This window comes from Dermacentor andersoni, chromosome 8 (genome assembly GCF_023375885.2).
Source record: "Dermacentor andersoni chromosome 8, qqDerAnde1_hic_scaffold, whole genome shotgun sequence".
Lineage (NCBI taxonomy): Eukaryota > Metazoa > Arthropoda > Arachnida > Ixodida > Ixodidae > Dermacentor > Dermacentor andersoni.
Window position 1 is genome coordinate 87,189,709 of NC_092821.1, and position 14,658 is coordinate 87,204,366.

General features: G+C 42.7%; 1 long non-coding RNA gene across 1 annotated transcript; it reads right to left on the reverse strand.

Annotated features, from left to right (window-relative positions):
* Positions 1-381: 381 nt before the first annotated feature.
* Positions 382-14,389, reverse strand: LOC126529393 (uncharacterized). Its single transcript, XR_011889893.1, has 6 exons — positions 14,168-14,389; positions 11,564-11,712; positions 9,778-9,813; positions 9,557-9,651; positions 6,457-6,549; positions 382-632 (listed from the first exon to the last, which is right to left on the reverse strand). It is a non-coding gene; the product is annotated as an uncharacterized lncRNA (long non-coding RNA).
* Positions 14,390-14,658: the final 269 nt, after the last annotated feature.

Below are 14,658 nucleotides of genomic sequence, written 5' to 3' on the forward strand. Positions count from 1 at the left end.
CGCAGAGTATTTTGGACATAGAAATGTATACATTACTGTGATATGTAGAACAATGAAGGCAGATGAAGTGTACAATAAACAAAGCCATATGAGCGTCTGAATTTACAAGAACGAAGATCAGACAACTCCACGTACTTCCCATCATTCCCATGGTCGCTGAACGATCGCTGCGTCAGAGTTCTCTCCAGTAATGATTGTACGAAACTCTAGGCGCACAATAAAGAGTTACCTCGTTGCCTCATGTCATTGGCAGGGCCTTATTTTTCACAACCATGAGAACGGGACAATATAGTTTGAATTTCTGCACACACCCTGGTAATTTTCCAAGAAAAGATAACTTCTTGTTTTAGTGACTTTGAAAGAAGCAGACAACACATTTTCATGTATTTTATTAATACAGCAGGGTAACCTTTATGCGAAAATGCTGATGATCTTGGCATCAAGCCAGTTGTCGTCGCCGACTACTGAAGTCTGCGTATCTTTTTTCCACCGTTCGGCCACATGTCATACACTACGAACCAAACGACTCTGTGTCCTTTTGCACTGTTCAAACGCATGATCGCAAGTTGAGGCTTGCTTGGTTTCCGCAGGACAGGATTCTGTATGTTCAATTTTTTGCCACAGTGAGCAATCTAAAAAAAGGAAACCCGAGGACGAATCAGCAATTCACAACACACTAGGCAACGCATCTATATGGACGTCAAACAAACCATTTCTTTTTTGCATGTAACCAAAATAAAACATTTAAAAAATGACGCAACGATAACTTTAGGAACTATAAGTTAATGAAAACTCACAGAACATTTCTTGAAGGAACATGTCTGGAATACCAAGGCCTCTATGACTAAGCTTCCTATAATTCTTTTCACTTATAGCGTACTGCATATGGTAAACAAAAACGAATGTGTTCACTACATGCGCATGCTTTTAATAAATCCCACTAAAATGCCGCAAAGTGCTTGACACTGCAAATAGCAAAAAAAAGCGCAATTCTGTTGATGTGTGGTGTTGTGCAGTACGCTGCGTTCAATTAGGTGTGCAACTCATCTTTGGCGGCGCAGACCAAACTGCCTGTCACACCTAAGCTGTTTTGGGATGGGTAGCATACGATTGCGTGGAGGAGCGGTAGAACACCGGGCCTTCAATCTGAAGGTAGTAAGTTCGAATCCTCCTCCAGCACGCCATATCTCCAGGCTTCGAGTGGTGCCCGACACCAGCAAAAAATGCCGAGAACCAGTGGGTCTATAGCAGTCCAGGTACGATCAAATTAGAACGGCCCACTAAATTTAAACAAAGACACTTCCTCATACGCCAATGTATGAAAGCCTCTAACCCTACAGCTAGAATAGAACTGGCAGAACTTTCGAAGTTAATCAACAAGCGTAAGACAGCTGACATGAGGAAGTATAATATGGATAGAATTAAACAAGCTCACAGGAACGGAGGAAGCCTAAAAGCAGTGAAGAAGGAACTAGGAATTGGCAAGAATCAGATGTATGCGTTAAGAGACAAAGCCGGCAATATCATTACTAATATGGATGAGATAGTTCAAGTGGGTGAGGAGTTCTATAGAGATTTATACAGTACGAGTGGCACCCACGATGATAATAGAAGAGAGAATAGTCTAGAGGAATTCGAAATCCCACAAGTAACGCCGGAAGAAGTAAGGCAAGTCTTGGGAGCTATGCAAAGGGAGAAGGCAGCTGGGGAGGATCAAGTAACAGCAGATTTGTTGAAGGACGGTGGGCAGATTGTTCTAGAAAAACTGGCCACCCTGTATACACAATGCCTCATGACCTCGAGCGTACCGGAATCTTGGAAGAACGCTAACATAATCCTAATCCATAAGAAAGGGGACCATAGACCGATCAGCTTACTATCCGTTGCCTACAAATTATTTACTAAGGTAATTGCAAATAGAATCACGAACACCTTAGACTTCTGTCAACCAAAGGACCAGGCAGAATTCCGTAAAAGCTCCTCAAAAGTAGATCATATTCATACTATCAATCAGGTGATAGAGAAATGTGCGGAATATAACCAACGATTATATATAGCTTTCATTGATTACGAGAAAGCGTTTGATTCAGTCGAAACCTCAGCAGTCATGGAGGCATTGCGGAATCAGGGTGTAGACGAGCCGTATCTAAAAATACTGAAAGATATCTATAGCAGCTCCACAGCCACTGTAGTCCTCCATAAAGAAAGCAACAAAACCCTAGTAAAGAAAGGCGTCAGGCAGGGAGATACGATCTCTCCAATGCTATTCACAGCGTGCTTACAGGAGGTATTCAGAGACCTGGATTGGGAAGAATTGGGGATAAGAGTAAATGGAGAATACCTTAGTAACTTGCGCTTCGCTGATGATATTGCCTTGCTTAGTAACTTAGGGGACCAACTGCAATGCATGCTCACTGACCTGGAGAGGCAGAGCAGAAGGGTGGGACTAAAAATTAATCTGCAAAAAACTAAACTAATGTTTAGCAGTCTCGGAAGGGAACAGCAGTTTACGATAGGTAGCGAGGCACTGGAAGTGGTAAGGGAATGCATCTACTTAGGACAGGTAGTGACTGCTGATCCGGATCATGAGAGTGAAATAATCAGAAGAATAAGAATGGGCTGGGGTGCGTTTGGCAGGCATTCGCGGATCATGAGCAGCAGGTTGCCATTATCCCTCAAGAGAAAAGTGTATAACAGCTGTGCGTTACCAGTACTCACGTACGGGGCAGAAACCTGGAGGCTTACGAAAAGGGTTCTGCTGATATTGAGGACGACGCAACGAGTTATAGAAAGAAGAATGATAGGTGTAACGTTAAGGGATAAGAAAAGAGCAGATTGGGTGAGGGAACAAACGCGCGTTAATGACATCTTAGTTGAAATCAAGAAAACGAAATGGGCATGGGCAGGACATGTAATGAGGAGGGAAGATAACCGATGGTCATTAAGGGTTACGGACTGGATTCCGCGGGGAGTGAAGCGTAGCAGAGGGCGACAGAAAGTTAGGTGGGCAGATGAGATCAGGAAGTTTGGAGGGTCAACATGACCACAATTAGTACATGACCGGGGCAGTTGGAGAAGTATGAGAGAGGCCTTTGCCCTGCAGTGGGCGTAACCAGGCTGATGAAGATGATGATGACTTCCTCATTAGAACATAAATTGGCCTCCTTGGTGCAGTATTTGGCCACTACCTCCCTCATGAGCCTTAGAATTAACCTAGAGCCCTAAGTCTCCAGCAGCTGGGGAGCACCTGACTAAAGCGGGGGTTAAACCTGCGATGCGGCAGAGGGTGCTTAAAATCTCTGGATCCGGACAGACGAGTAGAAACTGAATCTTCTGAAGTTCAACACATGAGCCCTCTCGAGGGACGCTAGCTTAGCAGGACTCTTTGAGGAATTATCAGGCATTGCGTGGGATATCGTCATAGCCAGTACATCACACCCTCTCAGGTCAGAAATGACTGTTTTAAGTACAGCTTTGTCTCGAGAGGTATTACGGAATGGAATTCGCTCCCGACTCTGTCATGTCGGCCTCATGCGTTGAGGAATTTTTGCAATGTGTACACGTTATTCTTTTTGCCGCTAACTAATATGTAATCATAACTTTGCCAAAGGTGTATCTGTTCATATTGTTTCTTATTTTTGGGGGGAAGTTTGCAAGGTGCATGGAATCTAAACTGATTCGCGTCCCTGCTGAAATGTCTGCAGTTGTTCATTTACTTCCTTTTGTTGTCATACTGTATCCTTGTATGTGTTTGTATTTTCCACTCCTGTAATGGCCCTTCATGAGCTGACAGTATTATTAAATAAATAAATAAATAAATAAATAAATAAATAAATAAATATTATTGGCCTTAGTGAGGTAGATGATCTGGTGAGGCTTATACAGTGCTGGCAAATGGCCACTTCCTCTGTTCTGGAGGAATTCCAGGTAAGAAGTAGTACGGAGTAGGATTCCTAATCCATAAGGGCATATAGGAGAACATTGACGAATTCTACAGCATTAATGAGAGGATAGCAGTAGTCCTAATAAAGCTTAAGAGGTATAGATTAACAGTAGTACAAGCCTACGCTCTAACCTACATTCATGATGATGACAAAACATCAGTCTTATGAACATGTTGAATTAGCGATCAGAAAAGTACGAACTCTAGTATGCTGTAGTCACTTCAATGCAAAAGTGTCGAAAAAGCAGGCTGGTGAAAAAGCAATTGGCAACTACGGCGTCGATTCTATGAACACTCGAAGAGAGATGGTAGAACTCGCGGAAAGGAATAAGCTGCGAATAATGAGTACCTTCTTCAGGAAGTGTAGGAACAAAAAGTGTACCTGGAACAGCCGTAATGGTTAAACAAGAAACGAAATTAATTTCATACTTTCTGCCGATCATATCATAGGCAGGATGTAGAAGCGCTGGCTAGGGTAAAGTGCAGTGATCAGAGGTTAGTGATTGCTGGGATTTTCCTCAATGTCAACCGATAGTGAGTAAAATTAGGAAAAAACAGGACAACCTAGACGGTAAAAGTGTCCCAGTTTATGCTGATGCTTGCTAACAAATATGCATCTTTAGAGCAGAGAGATGAAGGTTACATAGCGATAATCAACTAAAATGTAACGAGGCTGGTTTCAGGAGCATTAATTAAAGTGGGAGGCAAAGCACCAAGGCAACTAGTAGGTAAGCTCTCTCAAGCAACAAAGTACTAAGGAGTAAGGAGAAAGTAAGGTGTAATCGAAATTATAACGTGTGAAAGACTGAGGAAGCTGTAGAAAATGGATGCAGTTTGAAACCAGTGAGAATACTTGGCATAGGACAAGCCAAGATGTATACACTGAAATATAAGCAGGATATTATGCGGCCCCACATGGGCGAATCGCGAATATCGCGAATTGTCTTGACTGTGCTATGGGGTCTTTCAAAGAGAACCATTAAATCGTAGAAGAGCACGATAAGCCAAGTACCTGAACGTTGGGCCCACATGGAAGTATTCCACGTGAGGAAAAAAACAATTCATTTGAAAATAATCGAAAATATTCTAACTAAGCGAATATCCGGGCCTGTCGTCGACGGCGTTCGCAACACTCATTTGCTGTAAGTATTCTTTTTATACACCACTCTGCCCAACGTAGAGTTGGCGTGCTTTCTCGTCGCATGAACGACGACGTTCCTCCAGTTCTTCGGTGAGCACAGGCTTTAGTGGCAAACGAAAAAATATTTCGCTTAAGATAGCGGACCACCATGCAACCCTCCTTCCTGACACAAAGCGAAGAGTGCCGATGCTGCATTATACCACAAACAAGAAATAGCACAGTCGTTACTTATCACTCCTCCGCGCTAAGCCCCATCAGCTGCCATTAAAAAATGTCTCTAGGTAAAACCCATCATTGCATTTAATGGGAAAAGAGTAAAGCAAAGGCGAGGTGCGATAAATTGAAAGCAATGGCTACCACCGTCATGTTATACTTCAGAGCGCGATACTGGAACTTTTCCTTAGCCAGAAATTTGAACATCTGGCAACATGGCATCATGGAACATGACATCACCAAAAACATCTACGGCATCAGCAATCGTACGTCTGAATTAAGTAAGCAGAACAGCACATGCCTATCTTTAATTTGTCTTTGCAGAGCGCAACGAAAATGAACGTTCTATAATATCCTATCGCGTGAAACGCCCAACTGACTATATATCAAATATAGCAAAAGAAATATAGCAATATGAAACCAAAATGTACTGTACAGCCTATGAAACAGCTGTAGTTCGCTTGCACATGATAACCTAAAGTAAGCAAAAAAAATTAATTCATCAGAAACACGTCCTGACCTAACCGCTGCTCTTTCAAATTGCTTTTGCGCCTATGCTTTAAATGTCGGCCTGCAAATTTTCTACGCAATAAAGAAGAGCCGCTAATGTTTTTGACATCCGTGTTATGTCGTGCTTAAGATGATGCATTGCCATTTATTCACTCGGGAGTCACATCACCGTTATCGTTATATAGCAGTTGCACGCGCCACATGCTCAGAATTCCAGTTCTTGCCGCCATTTTCTTTCGCGTCTTTCTTGGTGCAAAGGCTACACTAATAGGTCGCTGCTGTGCGTGAAGTGCTTCAAATGGAGGCCTGCTCCTTGGCGCCACGCTGAAGGCTTTCGAAAAGTGCAGCTCCCCACCATTTCAAGTTGTCGACTTGTTCCTCTGTATCAACGTCACAGCTACGCATAAACCTTAACTTAAAAGTGGCTATGGGCTGCCTACATTTGAAAGGCGAAGAAAACTAGACGCCTAAAAAGTAGATTTTGGGTGCCGTTTTGAGCCACTGTGTACGCACAATGTATATCTTGCATTGACGCGTACCTTATCTCGCGAACTAGCTGATTCACTGCGGTATATTTTTTTTATCTTCAGCAAACATCTCAAAATTTTCCTAAAAACTTAACCGCGTAAGAGGCGGCAAATAAACTCACGCTTTCTGTTGGAAGATCCGCACACACTTCCAAGTACAAAACAGAGCGTGTAATCAGCCAGTAGTAATTCGTATGTTCTTTCGCTAAGCCGTGCTGAAATTAGGAAAGAAGAGCGAAAAACGTTAGTTGAAGCTTACGAAAACAGACGAATAAGAATGAATACTGTAGAACATCCTTGAAAAGGTGCTTGGGCATTACCAAAAGTGTTAGTGAATATATTGCCGTCACACCCTTTTATATGGTCCTTGAGAAAGTTCTGGCATCGCTGTACAAAGCGTAAATGCAAGGCTCTAGCAACACCTCATTCCACTTTATTATTATTATTATTATTATTATTATTCCACTTTATTATTCTGACTGTATAGTTGGATACCGTTTATTTATTTATGCTTCACCCATAGTGCCAAAGGCAGTGGAGTTGGGAAGATGGAAAGCGTCAAGTAAAAATATATTTTGAATATAGGGTGGCAGCAAACACTACTTTGACGATTGATTGAATAATTATTTTTATTGTTAATATTATTATTACTAAACTACTATTATTCGTAATAAATACATATACGCACTTGAAAGAAAAAAAAATGAATCAAAGAGCAGGCTTTCACCTCCCACTGGAAGAGGCACAACGTGAGCATACACCTGTCAAGCATGCCCCATTTCTAGCTTCGTTTAGCTGTACCGCCTCACACTTGCACCGATCTTATGCCCCTTATCCCTTGTGATATCGATTATACTTCTATAAAAGGGATCGCTCGCATACTCGGTGACGACAGTTTCCACATTGCAAGACGTAAGGGCTCTAAAATCCCACGGAACACCACTACCGCACCACACTTCAGCGACTGGTACATGTGTTCGCGGTATCCATGTTCAGACGAAGGAGGGTTCGACGAGCCACGCCCATGCAAGGCACAGGTCTTCCAGGTGCCAGCAGCTTGGTCCCAGCTCCCTATACATCTCAGTACACCTGTCGACTACTCTGCCATGTGCTCAAGCCGGCTTATCCAGCAAAAGCGCAGCACTCGCGGTTCTTCGTTCCGGATGTGCGATAGCGTCTCATCCCTTGCCAAGAGCGTGCGGTTGTGTGCTGACTTCAATATTGATACATGCACATTGCGTGTTTCTTGTGGGCGATGCACACGGGCGGCGCGACGAAGACGACCAACACTCTCTGGCTCACGAGCTGTAAGCTGAACTGGCCAGCGCTGCAGTTATGCCTTGTAAATATACTTTGTAAATAGTCTCCCGTTCTTTATCCTTCATTAGTGTAACAATATGAACCTCGCCTTGGAAACGTTTTTCTGTGTGTGTGGATTATGAAAAACGACCCAGTAAGCCGCAATGAAGGATACGCGACGAGCCTTCACCGCCAAGTAGACGGTGATGAAGTTGCACAACCGCACGCCCCTCCGTGCTTGAGACAGGTGGCGCTTGCGATAACGTCCGGGCAGCTCGACAGCAATGAACTGGCAGATCATCTATACCGTTCGTACAGCGATTCAATAAATACAGCTTCACGCCTTCCTAGAATGAACTCCGCGGTATTGTCCAATACTTGTGGTTAAGTTCATCGTTTCTTATGGTCAAGTTCATCGTGACAATGTATTCAGCGCTCACGTAGGCGAATCTTTGCTGCAGTGTTTTAGCGTCAATAAAATCAACTTTGGCTTCGAAGTGGCCCACCTTCTTCGTCTGTTGCTGGCCCTGAACACGCTCCCGCTGTTCGAAGGAGCGGTTACCGTCTCGGCCGTGTTCTTCAACCACACACTCCAAGGTGAAGTCCAGGTATATCATTGCGGCTAGGGCTGCGAAACGTGGGTGCATGCAACGTTGCCAGAGCGCTACGTAGGGCGCAATTGTGCAAAATTCCCGGGTGTGAACCCCAGCTACCTGTTCCTGCGTGCATGTGCACAGGTATTCGGTCTCTTCCACTTTACGATGCCCCCACCACTTTTATAAAAAGGTATCGCTCGCCATTATAGCCGCAACAGTTCGCGCACTCTGCAGGAAGGAAGTGATAGAAACGCACAAATGGAAGATACGAAGAAGAGAAGGAAAGAAAAGAAAAGACACGATGGCAGAGCTTAAATACCAACCTGAAACAATGGCAAACGATAGAGCACAGCAGTAGCAACAACAAAAATTACGGCAAGCCACGCTGTTCGAAGAATTTCCAAAATACGAATAAATTCTGATGTCCTGGCACTCGAAAATAAATAAAACATACGCTATAACCAAAACGCGAACTATCTTTCAGGAAATTAAGGAGGGCGCGGTGAGTCTGGTCACGTCAAGACACACATCTATTGTGGTACAGGAATTAGCACTACAAAATTGCACAAACAAGAAGTGTAGGCTAAACTGCCTCAAAACTTTACACATACATACAACAAATAAAAAGTTTCACTCTAATCTACAAATACGTAATCAAACAGCAAGTACAAAGCACGAGGTTATTATATAGGCAAGCCCATTAACCAAAAACATTCGAAGTTGGTACAATATAAACGTACAACATATACCATTCACAAATTATTTGGGAAAGAAGGGCACACGAAATGATTTTGTTTTGCAAGCATATTCGCGTACTCTAAACTAGTAATACACGCTTTAAGAATGGTAGTACAGTTCCCTCGAGTACTTGTCGCTCTAGATGTCGGCAATCAAATAATAAATATTGCTGAAATATTTTGCATGAAGTCCACAACGTCGATGACCTATGTGTCCTATCTCAGAGCCTTATTTGTGTCGTAGTTTCTGTTTCTGTTGTAGTTCCCATAGAGGAAGCACGCTGCTAAATTTATCCGTGTCTCGCTTGTTTAGCACACCCTAGACAACGCACGCATAGTCAATGATAGACGTTACATACGTCTTAAAAATGAATTCCCTGAAAGATTTCGGAAATGCCTGCATCTCGGCGAAGGAACCGTATTAGATTTTCACTAACCTCACTCCACAGCTATGCTTACGTAGAATTTGTTCTGATTCAAACGGAAGATGCCCCAACAGTTTTAAACTCGAAAACATGATATGTAAACAGCACTGTAATCTTGCAAGACCGTTATTATCAAGACGCAATAAAATGGCGTCTCCGACTTACCTTTAGTTTCAGTGCTATCAGGCTTAAACGAAATCGTGTTATTGACTGAAGACCCTTCTGTTGCAGATGTCGTTGCCGAATAAATTAATGTCTCCCTAATTGTACAAAAATAGTGCAGAAATGTCATTAAAATGGTTAAGAAACATGACACTGTCAGAGAGTTTTCAGGTTTAGCTATACACACGTTAGCAACACTTATTTTTCATGGGTGACCAGCTTACCAATTGTTGGCATAGGTGGTTAGAGGCGAAGGTGGCCTGCGAAAATGTGCGAAAGAAATATTGAAGTTGATCTTGTAAATCCAAGAAACTTTTGGATTTAAATGTTGACTTTGTTAGAAGGCAATACGTGCACGCGCAAGTTACTCCACCGATGATGACAATATAACACTGCTCGCATATCGTACAAACATCAGACACGTCATACAGTGTTCAGCGGTTGTGTGGCACTCGTGTGCTTTCCACAATACAAAGAACCTATAGAAACATTCAATTTTGTTTTATTCTAATACAAACATCTGCAGCACATCACTACTCCCATTTGGGAATAAACTAGAAAAACTGTAACAAAGCCAAGTCATGAATAAGCCATATCGTTGCTTACTTGGTCACAAACAAGACGACAAATATAGTGCTCTTTATATTTCGCATAGCGTACAACATTTACCATGCTTCATTAATTCGGAATACTTTAATAATCACATTAAATATTAAATGATCTCGTTAACCCTACGGATGTCCGCGGCTGAAGTATATTGCCTGCGAGTGCACTGAGTAAGCATACAACTTGTAAGCAAGCATTTTGTAGCCGTTTGCATTGTATGAATTGATTTGTTTGTGAATTTCCACGCCAGATCCATTGACCATTGCTATTAAACTGCTTGCTCCTTCTTTCTAAACCCTGTTACTGGCCACAAAGATTGTTCCAGATAATTTATGTTGGTTATTCATATAATACCCAATGTAAGAGCGCCGTATTACACAGAAGATATACATGTTCCAGATAGAGTTCATATTCCGAGGTTGTGCGACCGACGTTTTAACGACTGCCCCACACCAGTTCCTCTGTACTGACGTAAGAGTCAAGGCATGTTATGCCGGTCGAAGAAACTGGGACGAGGCAAATGTCACGACACGTTACGACAAATGTCATTACATATAGCGGTTGCATGGTTCATATCGTTCCACTTGTCAAGGGATGTGACATGTGAGCCGCGAACTCTCAATACTTGTGATTACTCTTCGGTACATGGTATAGCGCCTCCTGGCAAGGTACGAACCGCTGTTGAAGAAGCGAATCGTAGGGCTACACGCGCAGCTGCAGCCAGGCAACTTCGGGCTCAGCAAACCGCTCTGCAGAGAGCAGCACAAACTGCAGCTCGCCGTCGACGCCGGGGGAACATTTCAGTTCGTTCTTGTTAAAACTACGCAAACAGACTTCGCCGCGAAGACCATTTAGTGCGTGCTGTCGAAAATGCGGCCCGACAGTTTCGCCACCCGAGACCATCAAGTGCGTGCTGCCAATAGTGCGACCGGGCAGCTTCGCCGCGAAGACCCTCAAGTGCATGCTGCCGAACATCAGGCACGACAGCCTCGTCGCAAAGGCCCTCATGTTCGTGCAGCTGAAACTGAAACCCGGGAACTTCATCACTTCGGGAGCGATTTACGGCAGTCTCCTATGTAGCCGCTCCTTAACCTTGCGCTGTGACTGTGCTGCGTGTGCCATGCAGGCGTGTGACGTTTTTGTTTCTTCTTTTTTCACCAAGATGTGCTGGGAACCAATGTAATTAAGTAAAGTATTCAATGAAATGTTCCGCATATTTCTGTCTATATGTTGCCAGTTGTTTTAGATGAGCTCATATTTCATCACGAACATCTTTTTGTAATTGATATTTTTTATCGCACACCTTGGCCCCAGTTTAGAAACGTTAATTCAGGGTAACTACAGACATTTAGCAGACGGTAAACATAGTCAAGCTGAGTGCCTTACGCCGCCATTCGATCTTACCCATTTGTTTTCTCACTGCAGTCAACAAATACCGTGTATGGTGCGCTTCCTCCCGTCATTTCCATCGTGATGCATTTAAAACTCAATTGAAGGAAAGGTTCAGCAGTTTGGTTAATTAAGCCATATCTGCTGCTTATTTCCTGCAACAGCTGAAAAAAAGCAAATGATTGAGGTCATAGTATAACTATAGTCATTTGTATCTGTCCAAACGCTTGCTACTATGAAACATAAGTGTTCCGCCAAACAAGTCTACTTGAAATTTCTGGCAACAGGGTCGCTGAGGCAGCAGCCTGGCTTAACGATGCGGAATCACTAGTTAAATTTCTGCGAAGAAGTTTTCTTATACAAAGACTGGTCCACTGGCGCTCACTTTTTCATGACTTAGCAATACTTTGTCGGCAAAGAACCTTTCCGTGTATTTGTACGGCTCTTCGTTTTCATTCTTCATTGACCTATTCACCTGCTCACGTCACGCAATAGCTGTTTCGCTGGAGCCAGTGGCTTGGAACAGGCGACGGCATTCAAATAACGCTCTCAAATTAGCGGTTGTAGGCTTAGAAAGCTACTCACAGACTTCCTATCATGCATGTATGTATGTATGTATGTATGTATGTATGTATGTATGTATGTATGTATGTATGTATGTATGTATGTATGTATGTATGTATGTATGTATGTATGTATGCGTGTGTGTGTGTGTGTGTATGTATGTATGTATGTATGTATGTATGTATGTATGTATGTATGTATGTATGTATGTATGTATGTATGTATGTATGTATGTATGTATGTATGTATGTATGTATGTGCGAAGTTTCAAGCAATCAATACGCAGTATTTTTAGGTCCGAGCATGTTGGCCGACTGGCTGGTGCAAGAATATGCGCCTCAGATAGCTTTTTCTTTTTTAAACAAGCTGAGGAGGTCAAAGTTGACGTGTACCTGGTATTATTTGTAGATAAACTACTGATTCAATTAAAGCAGGCAGCTAATTACCGTATTTACCCGAGAAGAGGCCGGTCTTGATTGTAAGTTGACGTCCCAAATTTGGTATGGCAGGAAATAAAATAATGACTATCCTATAACTAATAACTATATTTATATAACTAATCTTTATAATCTTTATATATCTTTATATAACTATGTAACTAATAACTATTCGTTAAAAGTAAGAACAGCTACAAAACGCAAATGACACCTATTAAGATTGTCGCGCGCAAGCACGCACTTGGCCTGGCTCACTGAGGCAGCACTTTACCGGCAACAAGTAAACATCCTCATTAGTTGTTTAGGCCATGCGATAAGTCTTCATTACAAAGATACAATCTTAAAGATTTATGAACCTTTTTTCGTGAAAGCGATATTGTATGTCAGCATTAACACGTAGTATATCATTGGCCTTCTTTTCTGAAAGTGATATCGTGTACATGTAGTACTCAAAAGTCAATCGGTGTTTGTTTCGTTATATTAGATAGAGTTGAATAATTGACTCGTGTTTATATGCACAAAGTGAAGAATGTGCTGTTTTATATTTATTTATCATGACTGCTTAAACATGTTCACTAAATGTGCCTTATTGCCAGAACGTTTTCTTATCACATTTCATCATTTTTGATTATCAAACAATATTATTTGTCGAGAATCCAGCGACCTGTAAGCCAATTCTTTCTGGTATTCGGATTCTATATATAGGCAGGAGTGCGAAGGCTTTGACCAGGGAAATCATGGAAGCATATCATATTAGAAAAAGAGAGAGCACTTGTACTAGATAATGACACGCATGCTTGCTTACCCTTTATCCGGTGACCGCTTTTTCACCGGCTTACACATTCTGAAGGCCGCGCAACATGACTTTTTCAGTCGGAAGCCTCTCAAGTGTTATCGATGGTTCTATCTGCTGTGTGTGTTGACGCGGAGCCTCGTGTGATCAAATTATGTGCGCGATGGGAATACTGGTGTACGTTCTAGAACTTACATGAGCACCAGCAATTACGCGGGGAGGTTCACTGAGCCATGTATAAATAGCCAACGCGTCTGACCTGCCGATCAGATTTAGGCGATGGCCACATGTATTCGCCTCTACCTGTTGTGCTTGCGTTGTGTTCGTTGTTCTGTGGGCACAAGTTCGCTGAGTAATAGGTTATTTTCATGATAACAACTTTCGCTACTGTGCTCTTCGCCGTCACTACAACGTGGCAATATCGACGAGAGGTTTAACTCCCTTTATGGGACGCCATTCTTCTATCATCGGGGTGTATTTGGTAAGGACACCGCTGGCACCTTAAAGAAGGGAACATGTCTGTCGAACTGCAAGTGTGTGATTTGGCACTGCGAACGCGCTTTTACTGCAGCATGCAGCTTACTGGCGTGCCAAGGACGAATGAATTGGTGACTGTTCTGGTTGTCCCGTCTTGAGCATGAGCTGAAAGTCGATACTTTGTCAGAGTATGGTAAGAGATGAAGCAATCAGTTTAGCACGTTCATGTTGTATGTGGCCCGAAATCTGGGTAAAGAAGTTTCTAAAACTAACAACAAAACTTAATTGCGTCTCAGTCTGTTCATACAGATATCCAAGGTGCTGACACTGGATGTTTACTCAACTCACCTTATCTGCGTCATTGCTCTTCTCATCAGACTCTGCGCAGCCTACATAGGCTACTGCAAACAACAAACCGAAGCTGGCTGTCGGCCATAGTACGTTCTTCATTTCAACTGTAGGCTGTTTGCATCCAATAGCTTCGACGACGGTCCGATAAAGCGCGGCGTAAATTTATGCCTACGTTGTTTTAACAGCTCCTTCTGCGTCACACACCGCTTTGCTGCTGCATTAGCCATTGCACAATGAAAGAAATACTCCGTAGGGCATTGAGATGAGCAGCTGGACAGCAAAGTCTGAAAATGTCGTTAGCATCATGCTTCATCCTAATGCCAGGGATAAGCTCCTCCTTCACAATAGAACAAATGAACGCATTTTTGGACAATGTCTTTCTCTTCTACGCAGAACATTATAATATAAAGTACGATAACACGCGAAAAAGGTTATTTCATTACACGCTATCTACTAGCCTCTTCTGCGCTCAGAGATAATAGGGCTTT